This window comes from Protopterus annectens, chromosome 3.part0, assembly GCF_019279795.1.
Source record: "Protopterus annectens isolate FY-2018-M chromosome 3.part0, PAN1.0, whole genome shotgun sequence".
In the NCBI taxonomy this organism is placed as follows: domain Eukaryota; kingdom Metazoa; phylum Chordata; order Ceratodontiformes; family Protopteridae; genus Protopterus; species Protopterus annectens.
The window spans coordinates 1,759,792,132-1,759,808,907 of NC_056731.1; the positions used below are offsets into that span (position 1 = coordinate 1,759,792,132).

Consider the following 16,776-nt stretch of genomic DNA (forward strand, 5'->3'; position numbering starts at 1 on the left):
CAGTGATAGCTGCTATATCAGGAAAGTTATGGTTGAGCCAGGCATGGAAGAGGGATAGTTTATTTTTTAAGCTTTGGGCGTTGATGGTGAGGAATTTGAGGTTTTTGTTAGTGGATTTCTTGTTGGTGCTAGGGAGATTTGTAGGATGGAAAGTAGGACCTGGGTTGGGGTGAATATCTCCAGCCAAGTGAATGAATGTGGGATGGAGGAGGTGTTTATTAGTTTTGTATTTAGATAGAGGAGGCTGGTAGATGTGTGGTTTATATTTAAGGTTTTCATCTGAGCTTGGAAAAAGCTTTACTTTCAGGAGGATGATTGGGTAGGAGGGAACTAAAGAAACTGAGATGTTGTGGTAATAGGAGGTAAGGTGGTGTTGGGGAGTAATAGGAGGGGGGAGTAACTGGACATGAGTATAGCAAGTGATTTGGTATAGAGATATTAGAAGGAAAATGAAGGAAGAGAGGAGAAGGATCTTGGGAGGAAGGGAGAGCATGGTAGTAGTGGTCAGTTAGAGGAAAGTAGAAAAGAGAGGTGATGAGGTGTTGGTAATGGGGGAGTGGTTAGAAAGAGGAAGGGGAGGGGACAGAAGAGTTAGGATTGGTTGGAGGAGGGGGAGGGATGGATAGGGGGATAAATGTAGAGGTACTGGGGGCGGGTGGTATTTGGGGGCAGGGTAGGGGAGTGGAGTGAGCCCGCAAGGCGAACGGAGCGGGAAGAGCCAGAGATGCGGGAAAAAGTGCTGAAAAAAACAATCAGTGACCTAAAGCTGGATAAGGAGAAATACTGCAGGGTGCAGGTAAGTGTTTTAAACTTTGGTTTACAGTTAAAAGCAAGGATGTTAAGTTTGGTAAGTGAAGAACTCTCTGGAAGTAAGTATGCAAGTACCTAAATCTGAGAGTGTAGGGCAGGGGCACTTTTGGGCAGAAAGTAAGTAGAGCAGGGAAAAGGGAAATATTGCAGTTCCTTTTATCAGGAATATGCTGCCACCTAGTGGTAAAAGGAGGGAGGTGCACCCAGAGAGGAAAAGGTTCCCCGGAGAAGTTAGGCTACAGAGAGTAGATAAAGCTAAAAAGGGAGAAGGACTGGGAACTAAGGATGGAAGGCTTGTGCCGTGACCAGTGTTAGGCTGCTTTCACGCGCACCTGGGTAGAATGCTGCTCAAGGTTAGGAAGATGCTAGAGACAAAAATATTTAAGAGGTTACATACACTGAGTCTCTTTAGCAAGGGAGAGTGTCCCAACAAATTAATTAATAAGGCACAGGCAGGTAGTCCACGGACATCTTCTCTTTTGGGAGGAGTAATCCCCTGTCTAGTCAGTGAAGAAGGGGGAACACTCTGGGGAGCAACTGAAAAAGGAGTGAGAAAAAATACAATAGGTTAAAATGGGAGTAAGTGGGAAGAATAGGAAGAAGAGTGCAGGAGGAAGACTGAGCAGAGTAGTGGAGGGAAGTATTCAGAGTAGAGTCGGAGGAGGAGAGAAAGTAAAAGAGACAGAGGTGTAGACTGAGGGAGAGGGAAATAGGAGGCAGAGAAGTTGGAAAGGGTGAAAGGTGGAAACAGTAGTACAGTAGAAGGTCCACAAGATATAAGCTTTAAACATCAATTCAGCATGCAAACAACATTTAGGTAGCAGTATATACAAGCTAAACAAAAATGACAGTACTGGAGAGTAGTCAGAGACCAATATTTGTGTTCACATAGCAATGAGAAAAAAAGCAATCACAGGTTGCTAAATAAACAATTGGTGAGGTTTCCTAACTGTAAAGTGAACTTGCCTTCCAACCTTTTAGTACACTGCTAAAAACAATGGTCGCCTAAGATATGAATAGCATGGTGACTGTGAAATAAGGTAGTTGCAAGGTTAAATTTAAGGGTCGCTGGGTCCTGGTAACTTGGGAGCTAGGTCTCACAAGCCACGATGCTGATAGGCAGTGAATTACTAGAATAATGTTCGCCTAAGGATTCTAAATGCTAAGAAGTGCTTGGCGGCAGTACAAGGTAGTTGCAGGTTGATATACAATGGTCGCTAGGTCACTAGGTTCTAATAAGGTTGGGAGCCATATTGCTAAGGCAGGAGCAGATTAAATGCAATGGTCGCTGATATAGCATAGTGTAGTATGGCTGACTGAGCAATAAATGTCAGCGGTTAAATAAGACAGGAGTGATATAAAATAAATGGCCGCTGGGTTCGGGCGCTGGGAGTAGAGTTAGTCAAGAGTAAAAGACATTGCTAACTGCAGAGGCAACAGGGAGAGTTCTGGCGGGTATGGAAAGATTTGGAAGAGGGGAAGGATTGACGACAACAACCAATGATGCAGGCTAATACACTGGTGTAGTGATCGGTAATTAGAGCTGCTAAACAGACCTTAGTATAGTTCGCTAAGATGCAAGCGTTGTAACCAGCGTCAAAGCACTTTAACAGACACAATGTATCACACAAAATAGAGACGGGGATCTAGAAAGTACGTGTTACTCATGTTAGAGCATAGGTAAACCTTCCCCTAAAAGCTTAATACAAAACTAATACTCTAGACTAGAGGGCAAAGCATTAGAGCATTGGTAAAACCTTCATCTAAAAAAGCCTAATAAAATACTAATACTCTAGACTAGAGGGCAAAGCAACACAGGAATGCACGCTGCTCGGTCAGAGCAGGTAGAAATGCTAGGCTAACCTCAAGGTGTTGTAGGGCATTAGAAGGAACTACTTTAAAAACAAGGATACATTCAAGTATGTCTCAAGTAGCTCATACACTTCAGGTAAAATTCAGCTAGTTACAGCAGCAGTCTGATGTACGAGTGTCAAAAAAGTATAGTAACAAACATTTAATAAAAGTAATATAATAACAGCATGTGCAATGTCCTTCATTTAATTCTACAGCTACACTTACCAGGATGCGGGAGCAGCAGCCTGGACACAGGGTTGAATGCACAGAGGGGAAGGACACGTATGGCCCAGATTTAAAAATGGCGCCTCACAAATCGTCCTGGTGAAATAACATTTAGGGCGGGTAAAATGGCCTAGGGGGAGGGGATAAGTAGGGGAAGGTGAAGGAAGGGAGAGGAGAGAGGGGGAGGGAAGTAGAGCCAGAGAGGCGGGAAAAGGGCCGAAAAAAACAATCAGTGACCTAAGGCTGGATAAGGAGAAATACTGCAGGGCACAGGTAAATGTTTTAAACTTTGGTTTACAGTTAAAAGCAAGGATGTTAAGTTTGGTAAGTGAAGAACTCTCTGGAAGTAAGTATGCAAGTACCTAAATCTGAGAGTGTAGGGCAGGGGCACTTTTGGGCAGAAAGTAAGTAGAGCAGGGATAAGGGAAATATTGCAGTTCCTTCTATCAGGAATATGCTGCCACCTAGTGGTAAAAGGAGGGAGGTGCACTCAGAGAGGAAAAGGTTCCTCGGAGAAGTTAGGCTACAGAGAGCAGATAGAGCTAAAAAGGGAGAAGGACTGGGAACTAAGGATGGAGGGCTTGTGCAGTGACCAGTGTTAGGCTGCTTTCACGTGCACCGGGGTAGAATGCTGCTCAAGGTTAGGAAGATGCTAGAGACAAAAATATTTAAGAGGTTACATACACTGAGTCTCTTTAGCAAGGGAGAGTGTCCCAACAAATTAATTAATAAGGCACAGGCAGGTAGTCCATGGATGTCTTCTCTTTTAGGAGGAGTAATCCCCTGTCTGGTCAGTGAAGAAGGGGGAACACTCTAGGGAGCAAACTGAGTCTCTTTAGCAAGGGAGAGTGTCCCAACAAATTAATTAATAAGGCACAGGCAGGTAGTCCACGGACGTCTTTTCTTTTGAGAGGAGTAATCCCCAGTCTGGTCAGTGAAGAAGGGGGAACACTCTGGGGAGCAAACTGAGTCTCTTTAGCAAGGGAGAGTGTCCCAACAAATTAATTAATAAGGCACAGGCAGGTAGTCCACGGATGTCTTCTCTTTTGGGAGGAGTAATCCCTTGTCTGGTCAGTGAAGAAGGGGGAACACTCTGGAGAGCAAACTGAGTCTCTTTAGCAAGGGAGAGTGTCCCAACAAATTAATTAATAAGGCACAGGCAGGTAGTCCACAGACATCTTCTCTTTTGGGAGGAGTAATCCCCTGTCTGGTCAGTGAAGAAGGGGGAACACTCTTGGGAGCAAACTGAGTCTCTTTAGCAAGGGAGAGTGTCCCAACAAATTAATCAATAAGGCACAGGCAGGTAGTCCATGGACATCTTCTCTTTTGGGAGGAGTAATCCCCTGTCTGGTCAGTGAAGAAGGGGAACACTCTGGGGAGCAAACTGAGTCTCTTTAGCAAGGGAGAGTGTCTCAACAAATTAATTAATAAGGCACAGGCAGGTTGTCCACGGATGTCTTCCCTTTTGGGAGGAGTAATCCCCTGTCTGGTCAGTGAAGAAGGGGGAACACTCTGGGGAGCAAACTGAGTCTCTTTAGCAAGGGAGAGTGTCCCAACAAATTAATTAATAAGGCACAGGCATGTAGTCCACGGACGTCTTCTCTTTTGGGAGGAGTAATCCCCTGTCTGGTCAGTGAAGAAGGGGGAACACTCTGGGGAGCAAACTGAGTCTCTTTAGTAAGGGAGAGTGTCCCAACAAATTAATTAATAAGGCACAGGCAGGTAGTCCATGGATGTCTTCTCTTTTGGGAGGAGTAATCCCCTGTCTGATCAGTGAAGAAGGGGGAACACTCTGGGGAGCAAACTGAGTCTCTTTAGCAAGGGAGAGTATCCCAACAAATTAATTAATAAGGCACAGGCAGGTAGTCCATGGACATCTTCTCTTTTGGGAGGAGTAATCCTCTGTCTGGTCAGTGAAGAAGGGGGAACACTCTGGGGAGCAAACTGAGTCTCTTTAGCAAGGGAGAGTGTCCCAACAAATTAATTAATAAGCCACAGGCAGGCAGTCCACGGACGTCTTCTCTTTTGGAAGGAGTAATCCCCTTTCTGGTCAGTGAAGAAGGGGGAACACTCTGGGGAGCAAACTGAGTCTCTTTAGCAAGGAAGAGTGTCCCAACAAATTAATTTTATTTTATTTTATTTTTTTATTTTACATTTGTTGACTGGGCTAGTCTAACTGGATACATGTCCATTTTCAGTAGAGGCCCGGGGAGAAAAGCTCCACTTTAAACTAAATAAATCAAGACAAACAAAAGTCCATGCAATATATACAGTACATAAACCTGAAGAATTTTTTCATCAAATTGAGTTATACAGAACTAAAAATATACAGATTGTGACTACTGAGTTTAATAAGGTAAAATACAGTATTATTACCAAGGTAAAGAGATAGATATTCTTGATTAGTATATTGGTTATGAATGTGCCTTTGTAAAGATGTAAAATGGCTATGGAAAAGTGTATAACACTGAGAAGTAAGAGAATTATTGACTGTATGTACATGGGGAAGTAGTTACAGTCATAGTGAAAGAAATAGATTGGTTTATATACAAGGTGGAAAGAGAAGAGCTCACTGAAGAAGGCAAGGTTGTTAGGAGCATATTCAGTGCAATCAGCTTGGGAATAAGATACTAAGAAGGGGGCGCGGGATGAATATGCTAATACTGCAAACAGGGTTATTGGAAGAGAGTTATAGAATAATGTTATATTGGGGGGGAGGGTGTTAGGGTTAGTACAAGGACAAAGCCATTGTGTTTTTAGTTGAATCTTTAGTTGCTTTTTAAAGAGTGGTAATGATGAGAGAGATGTAAGTTTTGTGGGAAGCTTGTTCCAAATCTTCCCTACTGTATTAGAGAAAAGAGAATCACCAGCCTTGTTGTGGGATTTCTGGATGGTAACCAGTAGTTTATTTGCTGAGCGAAGGTTAGTAAGGTTTGTGTAGGGGGAGATGAGGCTACTGAGAATAGGAGTATTACTAGGCTGGTACAGAATTTTATGGGTAATGGAGAGTTGTTGAAATTCTAGCTGGTTATTTAGTTCAAGCCATCCAAGAAGTTTGAGATTTAGACAGTGATGAGTTTTAAATTAGAGCCCAGTAGCAAACCTGGCAATATTGTTATAAGAAGTGGACAATTTGTTTAGGTTGCTTTTGGAAAGATTAGTATAAACTGGTGAGGCATAGAGGAGGGTGGAGATCAGATGGGTCTGGGCAATAGTAGTTCTGGTTTCTGGGGTGAGAAAAGGTTTTATCCTATATAAGGATCCAAGTTTTCTGTTTACAGTTTTAATAGTGGCATTAATATGTGAGTCAAAGTTGAGGTTGTGGTCAATCAATACACCTAATAGTTTTGTAGTTGGGTCAGGAGCTATGATTGTACAGTCGATGGATATAATAGAGAAATCTATTGGGGTGGATTTAAAAGTTGGAGAAAATAGTAATAGTTTAGTTTTTTTGGCAATAAGGAGGAGGCGACATTGTTGGAACCAGTTTTCTACTTGGTTAAATACTGTTTGGGTGATGGACTGAAGTTCAGATGAGGTGGTTCCTTTACAAATCAAAGTGGAGTCATCTGCGTATTGTATGCTGGTAGGTAGAGGTAAATTAGTAGAAAGGTCGTTAATGAATATGGAGAAGAGTAGAGGTCCCAGGATAGAGCCCTGAGGGACACCAAGGGTAATAGGGAGAAGTTTAGAAAGGTTATTATCCCAAAGGACAGCCTGCTGTCTATTGTGCATATAGGATTTGAACCATTGTAATGCCTGTGTGTCAAGTGAGAAAGAGTTGAGAATGTTGAGTAGTATTTGATGGTTGACCATATCAAAAGCTTTAGAGAGGTCAATGAACAGAGTAGAGGAGTGCATGTTATTGTTGCGATGTTTATTAATGCAGTCTGTAAAGGATAGGAGAGCAGTGGTGGTACTGTGGAATGGTCTAAAACCATGTTGACAGTCAGCTAGAAGGTTATATTGGAAAATGTGGTCAAGGAATTGTTGATGGATACATTTTTCCATTATTTTGGCTAGTGGTGATAATAGGACTATGGGCCGAAAGTTAGAGAGTTCAGTTGAGTTCCCTCCTTTGTGAAGTGGGATTATGTGAGAGATTTTCCAGAGTGAGGGAATTGAGCCTTCAGTTATGGTTCTATTGATTAGAATCGAAATGGGATAGGCAAGAGCTTTTGCAGCAGTTTGAAGGTATTCAGGTGGTAGGAGATCAGCTGAGGGAGTACAAGGTTTAAGTTTATGAAGTAGAGTGTAGATGAGGGTTGTAGGAATAGGTTTTAAGTGAAAGGTAGCTGCTAAGGTAGTTGGGGAGGATGAGAGAGGAGGGTTAACAGGTGGTAAGGTGTTAGCTAGAGATTGTACAGTTTCAGTAAAAAAGGTATTGAAAGCATCAGCAATCTGCATTGGAGAGTTTAGGGAAAGACCAGATGGGGTAGGTGTTTTTGAGTGGCCTGGATGTAAAAGTTTATTTATGCCTGACCAGAAGCTTTGGGGTTGATTATGGTGATTTTGTTGGAGTTTAAAGAAATAGTTTTTTTTATCCTGAATTATTGATTTTTTGGTGGCATTTCTTAGCTGTCTAAAGTACTGCTGATCAATTGGGTCTTTAGTGTTTCTCCATTTGGACCAGATTTTATTTCTTTGTAGGATTTGTTGTCTGGTTTCTTTAGTAAGCCATGGGGCTGCTTTGTATCTAGTTCTTCTAGAGCGTGAGGGGGCGTGGAATTCTAAAATTTGTAGGAATTTGGAGTTAAAATGGGATACTGCTTCATCAATTGGCAGGTGCCTTAGGGGTGACCAGTCACAGGCTTGAAGTTCAGCCTGAAAGTTGGCTGGATCAAAATTTTTTTGTTGCGGGTGATTTTAAAGGTAGTTTGATTTGGGATAAAGGATTTTTGTCTAGATAGATAGGTTAGTGAATGGTCACTAATATCATTAGGAAGGATACCTACTTTGTAAGAGAGAGGGTGGCTGTTAATTAAGATCCAGTCTAATATACTTTCTTTGCAGCTGGGTTTATGGATTCTGGTGGGGGTAGTAATAGTTTGTGAGAAGCCATAGAGGTTTATATGGGTTGTGGGTTCTAGAGTGGTACAGGTGTTCCAGTCTATATTAAAATCGCAGTACAATGGTTTCTTGAGGGAAGGATGTTGAAAGCCAGCAGAGGATATTTTCTAAGATGCTAATGTTATTGCCTGGGGGTAGGTAGGAGCATATTATGTATATAGATTTAGTTGTATTGAGCTGGAGCTTGGAGATAAGAATTTCCACATTAGTTTCTAGAGGTGGTTGTACTAGTATGGACATGACCTGTAAATGAGATTTGTGCAGTATTGCTACCCCACCACCTTTTTTGGTAGTTCGGTCTAACCTCAAGATATTATAACCAGGTGGGAGTATTTCATTGTCTTTTGTAACTGGTTTAAGCCAGGTTTCAGTTAAGCATAAGATATCGAAAGAGTGAGTATCTAGTAGAGCATGTAGTTGGCTTACTTTATTAGTAAGGTTTGTTTAGGGGGAGATGAGGCTACTGAGAATAGGAGTATTACTAGGCTGGTACAGAATTTTATGGGTAATGGAGAGTTGTTGAAATTCTAGCTGGTTATTTAGTTCAAGCCATCCAAGAAGTTTGAGATTTAGACAGTGATGAGTTTTAAATGAGAGCCCAGTAGCAAACCTGGCAATATTGTTATAAGAAGTGGACAATTTGTTTAGGTTGCTTTTGGAAAGATTAGTATAAACTGGTGAGGCATAGAGGAGGGTGGAGATCAGATGGGTCTGGGCAATAGTAGTTCTGGTTTCTGGGGTGAGAAAAGGTTTTATCCTATATAAGGATCCAAGTTTTCTGTTTACAGTTTTAATAGTGGCATTAATATGTGAGTCAAAGTTGAGGTTGTGGTCAATCAATACACCTAATAGTTTTGTAGTTGGGTCAGGAGCTATGATTGTACAGTCGATGGATATAATAGAGAAATCTATTGGGGTGGATTTAAAAGTTGGAGAAAATAGTAATAGTTTAGTTTTTTTGGCATTAAGGAGGAGGCAACATTGTTGGAACCAGTTTTCTACTTGGTTAAATACTGTTTGGGTGATGGACTGAAGTTCAGATGAGGTGGTTCCTTTACAAATCAAAGTGGAGTCATCTGCGTATTGTATGCTGGTAGGTAGAGGTAAATTAGTAGAAAGGTCGTTAATGAATATGGAGAAGAGTAGAGGTCCCAGGATAGAGCCCTGAGGGACACCAAGGGTAATAGGGAGAAGTTTAGAAAGGTTATTATCCCAAAGGACAGCCTGCTGTCTATTGTGCATATAGGATTTGAACCATTGTAATGCCTGTGTGTCAAGTGAGAAAGAGTTGAGTATGTTGAGTAGTATTTGATGGTTGACCATATCAAAAGCTTTAGAGAGGTCAATGAACAGAGTAGAGGAGTGCATGTTATTGTTGCGATGTTTATTACTGCAGTCTGTAAAGGATAGGAGAGCAGTGGTGGTACTGTGGAATGGTCTAAAACCATGTTGACAGTCAGCTAGAAGGTTATATTGGAAAATGTGGTCAAGGAATTGTTGATGGATACATTTTCCATTATTTTGGCTAGTGGTGATAATAGGACTATGGGCCGAAAGTTAGAGAGTTCAGTTGAGTTCCCTCCTTTGTGAAGTGGGATTATGTGAGAGATTTTCCAGAGTGAGGGAATTGAGCCTTCAGTTATGGTTCTATTGATTAGAATCGAAATGGGATAGGCAAGAGCTTTGCAGCAGTTTGAAGGTATTCAGGTGGTAGGAGATCAGCTGAGGGAGTACAAGGTTTAAGTTTATGAAGTAGAGTGTAGATGAGGGTTGTAGGAATAGGTTTTAAGTGAAAGGTAGCTGCTAAGGTAGTTGGGGAGGATGAGAGAGGAGGGTTAACAGGTGGTAAGGTGTTAGCTAGAGATTGTACAGTTTCAGTAAAAAGGTATTGAAAGCATCAGCAATCTGCATTGGAGAGTTTAGGAAAGACCAGATGGGGTAGGTGTTTTTGAGTGGCCTGGATGTAAAAGTTTATTTATGCCTGACCAGAAGCTTTGGGGTTGATTATGGTGATTTTGTTGGAGTTTAAAGAAATAGTTTTTATCCTGAATTATTGATTTTTGGTGGCATTTCTTAGCTGTCTAAAGTACTGCTGATCAATTGGGTCTTTAGTGTTTCTCCATTTGGACCAGATTTTATTTCTTTGTAGGATTTGTTGTCTGGTTTCTTTAGTAAGCCATGGGGCTGCTTTGTATCTAGTTCTTCTAGAGCGTGAGGGGGCGTGGAATTCTAAAATTTGTAGGAATTTGGAGTTAAAATGGGATACTGCTTCATCAATTGGCAGGTGTCTTAGGGGGTGACCAGTCACAGGCTTGAAGTTCAGCCTGAAAGTTGGCTGGATCAAAATTTTTTTTGTTGCGGGTGATTTTAAAGGTAGTTTGATTTGGGATAAAGGATTTTTGTCTAGATAGATAGGTTAGTGAATGGTCACTAATATCATTAGGAAGGATACCTACTTTGTAAGAGAGAGGGTGGCTGTTAATTAAGATCCAGTCTAATATACTTTCTTTGCAGCTGGGTTTATGGATTCTGGTGGGGGTAGTAATAGTTTGTGAGAAGCCATAGAGGTTTATATGGGTTGTGGGTTCTAGAGTGGTACAGGTGTTCCAGTCTATATTAAAATCGCCGAGTACAATGGTTTCTTGAGGGAAGGATGTTGAAAGCCAGCAGAGGATATTTTCTAAGATGCTAATGTTATTGCCTGGGGGTAGGTAGGAGCATATTATGTATATAGATTTAGTTGTATTGAGCTGGAGCTTGGAGATAAGAATTTCCACATTAGTTTCTAGAGGTGGTTGTACTAGTATGGACGTGACCTGTAAATGAGATTTGTGCAGTATTGCTACCCCACCACCTTTTTTGGTAGTTCGGTCTAACCTCAAGATATTATAACCAGGTGGGAGTATTTCATTGTCTTTTGTAACTGGTTTAAGCCAGGTTTCAGTTAAGCATAAGATATCGAAAGAGTGAGTATCTAGTAGAGCATGTAGTTGGCTTACTTTATTGTTAACACTCCTTATATTGAGATGAGCTATGAGTAGAGAATTTGTGCTTGTACAGGGAGTGAAGGGGGGTGAGGGGTGTCTTAGGGTGTTGTTATATGGTCCTGGGTTGGGATGAATGTCCCCGTGAAGGAGAGGATGTCTAAGTGGGCTATAAGGATGCTTCAGTGGTTTGCTGTAATTAGGTTGTGATTTCCTATATAGTGTAAATGAGAAATGGGCTACTCTGTGGTATTTAGGTGATAGATAGGTTGAGGTGGATGTTATGTTAGAATGGCTTTGGAATTCAAGCTCATTTGTTACTAATGTTTGTTTTAGGGGTTGGTGAGATGATGTGACTTCTAGGTTTTCATAAAAGGTGAGAGTATAGGGAATAAAAATGATAGATAGTAGTGAGAGTAGGAGAGGTAGTTTTATGCAGGTGAGTGTATAAGTTAAGGGCATGGTGAAGGAGATGATAGAATATAGTTAAGAATTAGGAGGTGGGAGTAAAGAGAGTGTGGAGTATTGAGGTATGTAAGAGGTAATAGAGAGTAGTTGTCAGTATGTGAGTGGGTGTGTAGATGGTATGTGTGTGATGAGTTGTGGATGACTATTGGATAGGAAGTAGGGGGTGTGGCTTTATAAGTATAAAGGTAGGACCACTGGGGGTGGGTGGGATTTGGGAGTAGGGTAGGGGAATGGAGTGAGCCCTCAGGGTGAACGGAGCGGGTTACAGAAGGCAAGTGAGAGTCTACAGAGACAATCAGGGAGCAGCAGGCTCCTGAGGCAAGTTAAGTATATCCAGGTGAGTAGAGTATGGTAAATGCAGGAGAGAGGTTGGGAAAGTTTGTGGAATAAAGGGAAGAAAAAACAGAGTACAGTTAGTGGGAGGAAGAAAAGGTGACAGTATAGTGAAAGTAGCAAGAGGATTAGCAACTAGTCAAGGGATAAGAGATGTAAGAGTATTAATAGTAGATATTTGGGAAGGTGGAGTACAGGGTGTAACCCTAGACTGGAGTAGAGTGCCACCTAGTGGGCAGAAAGTATAGTACACAAAGGTATAAATATTAGATAAAGCTACAAGAAGGAGTTACAGTTTACAAAAGGTAAGGGGCAGGCAGGTAGTCCATGGACGTCTTCTCTTTTGGGAGGAGTAATCACCTATCTGGTCAGTGAAGAAGGGGGAACACTCTGGGGAGCAAACTGAGTCTCTTTAGCAAGGGAGAGTGTCCCAACAAATTAATTCATAAGACACAGGCAGGTAGTCCACGGACGTCTTCTCTTTTGGGAGGAGTAATCCCCTGTCTGGTCAGTGAAGAAGGGAGAACACTCTGGGGAGCAAACTGTGTCTCTTTAGCAAGGGAGAGTGTCCCAACAAATTAATTAATAAGGCACAGGCAGGTAGTCCACGGACGTCTTCTCTTTTGGGAGGAGTAATCCCCTGTCTGGTCAGTGAAGAAGGGGGAACACTCTGGGGAGCAACGGGATGTGGGAGCAGCAGCCTGGACACAGGGTTGAATGCACAGAGGGGAAGGACGCATATGGCCCAGATTTAAAAGTGGCGCCTCACAAATATATATTTTTTAACATTTAAATTACTACCAGAAACAAAAAATGCTCCAAAAATAAATATCCTTCTTTTTGCTCCACAGTTCCTGAAATTTCATCACCAGTCCAACAGTTTAAGATGTTAATTCACAAAATGTCTCTGTTCATAGATGTATAAAAGGCAGAATTTCTTGAGCTTTAAAAAACAGAACAGTTACTAAATCGCCCCATTCATAACACCTGTCAGTTTAAAAACAGTTTTACTTACAGTTTGTTGCTGCACTCCTTTTTTGCCTACTGTCACTGCTGCATGTTTTAGTTATTGAATTATCTGCTGACATAAAGCCGGTCACCTTCTGAGTTTGTTGTTGCTTTTCTCTTTAACTTTGTGTCACTGCTGTATAAGTTTTAAGTACTGCATTCTCTGCTGCCACATCGCCTATTCCTTTCCCACATTATCATACTCAACACTTTTGAAAAAGTTATCTGTCATTTCACTCCAAGAAACAGCAAAACTGTTACTCTGGATCATCCTGCTCAATTATCTTTTACAGAACATCATCTGCAAGCCCTACTGATGCCAGTTTTCCTATCTACATTCTGGGGCTCTATATGGAGCACATTTTTCTCCTGATTCTCACTTTCTACCTCCAAATTATTCATAGATTTTTCTCTCCTCCTCCATGCTGATGTTGATTTCCTTAGAGCTCTTTCTCTCTGCTGTACAAGTCCTTCAGTATCATCTAGCAGCTCCAAGGAATAGGAGAAGTTCTCTGATGCCCTGGCCAAATCTCTTCTAGTAGCAAAAAATACCACCTCAGGTCTATCCTGAGGAAAAAAAAAAAGCTACTAGCCTAATAAGACTAATCTTGTCAACAAAGGAAAAATAAATAATAAAATGTATAAAAGGAAAAAAACTCCATTGCACTCCACAGGTCCAAGTGAAATGTTCATAAAAGCAAGTGCCTCCCCTCTTTTCTACCAACTTTTTAATAATTTCAGTATTATTTTGTCAGTTTTAATTGGTCAGAAATTGAGATGCTGTGATTAACATTCCTCTGACAGTGATACATGCATGTGCTTACTTCATGTAAAGATATCAGGTTCTAGGCCAGGTATTTTGCTTGAACTTGTAGCTGTAATAAAAGTTGCAGAGCACATGACGTCAGGTAATGCAAGCTAATTTTGCCATGAACTTGTGTTTTAAGGAGTCTTGTCCTGAGCAGACATAGTAGAACCTTGTTGGCTAAGGACCCCGACGTTGACAACTGTCACTCTCCCATCTTTAGTTTGATAAATAACCCCTCACTGAATGACCACAGTTCATAGGTTCATAGGTGTATACTAGGCTAATGAACACTAGGGTCCTTATAAGCCTAGCTGTGCATGTGACCCACAAATTTGATTTATATAGGTGATGATTTACTAACTGCTCTGTCCATCAGAAACATAGGAGCCAGACCAGGGGTGAATTTCCTATTACCCATGCATTAGCCCAAGTTACACTTAAAAAGGGATAGGGAGGAATTCTGTCATCACATGGATAGTGAGGCTATTCCAGAGAATGGGAATTCTTTGAGAAACATATCTGTTTCACCAACATATCCTATATATGTTGCAAACAAAATGCAGTTTTTGTTTTAATTTAAAAGTTTTGTTGCTGCTTGTTTTGCAGATCTGCAAAAAGTTCATTAAACAGGGTCCAGGGATGCCCTGTATATCAGGCAAAGGTCACCACAGAAAAATCTATATGATACCAAGTAAAGAGACAGGGCTCTGAGGCAATCAGCATAGAATGTTGTGTTTACTCCCTGTATTCTTTTTTGTAAGGAACCTTTGTGGATTCTCCAGTTGCTTCATGTGTCTGGTTAAGTGCATACCAAAGAGGGCATTTTACTCTATGATGGGTCTGATGAGGGCCGAGTACAGTTATATGATCACCTCTCTGCAAGTAGATACCATGCTCTTGCTTATACATTGATCAACATGGAAGGATTTTCTTACTGCCTTGGCCACATGAAAGTTGAATGCTAGGTTGCTATCTACACTAGTTCCTTGATCCTTGACTAGTGAATCAACTTTTAAAGATGCTTTATTGATAACATGTTTACCCATGGTGGTAGACTTCCCAAAAGGTACTATAATGCAGTTCTTGGTATTGAGGTTTAAGCCATGTCTTTGGCACCAAGCATTTGTCTGTATAAGACCTTTATGAAGAGTATTTTCATCTGGCAGGAATTCAGTAAATGCTACCAGTTTGCAATCATCTGTAAACTTGGTCAGCCAAAGGCTTTTGACATTGACTTTGACATCCAAGAAGCAGTCATCAAAGAGGAGTATGCCCAGCACAGAGCCCTGGGGACTGTACTGATGACAATGACAGACTTATTTGTGGAGGTGGCCTCACCAGTTCAAACCTTCAAGTTCCTATCAGTGAGCCAGCTAGCTATCCAGCATGTTATAAAGAGTTTTATACCTAGTTCCATAACTCTGTTGATAATGCCTGAGTGAGGTATTATATCAAATGCTTTAGCCAGATCTATGTAGGAAGTATTTACCATTTTCCCCTTATCCATTGCCTTAGTGACCCTTTCAAAGAACTCCACCAGATTCAGTAAGCATGGCCTTCCTTCGACAAAGCCATACTGGGATGGATCCAGTGTCTGGAGGTGTCTTATACCCTTGTTGATAATTTCCATGATAATTTTTTCCATGTCTTGCAGCTAAGACAAGTAAGACTAATGGGTCTGTAGTTTCTAGTATCTTTTGAGGGTCCTCCCTTATGAAAGGGGATAATCATTGCAGTCCTCCATTTATGTGGCACAAAGCTTGTTTTAATACTATAATTAAATAATGACTCCAGGAGTCCTGATAAGTCGTATCTTAAACTATTCAGTAGACACTTTGGCCTGTTATCAGGGCCCATTAATGCCATAGTATTGGCTTTAGTGAATGCAGCCAGTACATGCTCTCTAGTTATAGTTAGAGGGGTTATGTTTGAGAGCATTTTTGAGATTTCTGAAACTAACTTTTGAAAAGATCGCACAATAAAGGAGAATCTCATTTGAAGAAGAAGAACCAAGAGTCATCATGTTATTTTTATGATTGTACAGGAAAATGTTTAGCAGCATTTTGAAAAATAAAAATCTCTTAAGATCTGCGTTAAGCTTGGAGCTTGATCTGTTGGTTCGATTAGCTTAAAGCTTTTTGGACACACGTCTAAACTGCATTTTTGAGATTTATACTAAAATTTGAGGTCACTCTTTTTTTCAGACCATTACCCATTCTATTCTTGTGTTTGTCACCTCTATGTCTCATTTTGACTCACAGTAACAGTGGCATAAGTAGCTGTCTGTGCAAAGCCCAATTTTCCTATAAGACAGAAGTTCAGATGTCATCACTAACCTTAGAAAATTAAGGAGTCATTTCTCTATGTCAGGCTTTTGAGTTTAGCTTTGACTTTTGCCAATGCATTATGGCAGGGAGTTTTGTCAGACACCACCTAAGTTTATATGTTCCCAGAAGACTTTGCTAAACTGCACAATCCCATCATCATAGGTACATAGGCTCATAGATTAGTACTCAGCTAATTGCCCTTGCGAGCCATTTTAAGCCTAGCCAATTGTCCCTTGTGAGTGAACCACTGTAATCGACAGGATCCGAACCTGCGCGGGGACACCCCAATGGATTTCGAGCCCATCGCCTTAACCACTCAGCCATGATTACAGCACCCGATCAACAGCATCAGATTTTAAATGAACTGACACTTTTGGAACCTACTGCTCAGAGCTATCTCATCAATGTAAAGTTATCAGACCTACCACTTCAAATATTTTAAGCAAGCAACCTATTTTTTCAGCTTATGTAGAATAACCTTCCCTATTTTAGAATCAAAATTCTCTCTTCTTAATGTCTTTTTCCAGAATTTCCTAACTTTCTGCACTATTTTTGAGACCAATGACAATTCTAGATAATACTACCTAAAATGTAGGCAGTGATATTCATGTCAGTATTTCCAAGTTCAGACACTAAACAAATGAATTTAGATCAATTACCTAGACATATAAATTCATTAATTGTCTACAGATTTTTTTTAGATAGGCCAATGAATGTTTCTAGGGAAACATTCCACAGTTCAGAAAAACAGAGGGTCAGTAACTGATTCTGAGGTTCAATAACCAATTAATTGGCCAGTGCTCTAGCTAAGAACTAAAGAAAGAACAATTTAAATTAGTTTTACAATTGCTCTTATTTTGCTTGAGACTATAGCTTGAATATGACTTGC

The 16,776-nt window shown here is 40.9% G+C and overlaps 1 non-coding gene across 1 annotated transcript; it reads right to left on the reverse strand.

Moving 5' to 3' along the window:
• Positions 1–16,135: 16,135 nt before the first annotated feature.
• TRNAS-CGA lies at positions 16,136–16,217 on the reverse strand. The gene has a single exon. It is a non-coding gene; the product is annotated as a tRNA-Ser (tRNA).
• Positions 16,218–16,776: the final 559 nt, after the last annotated feature.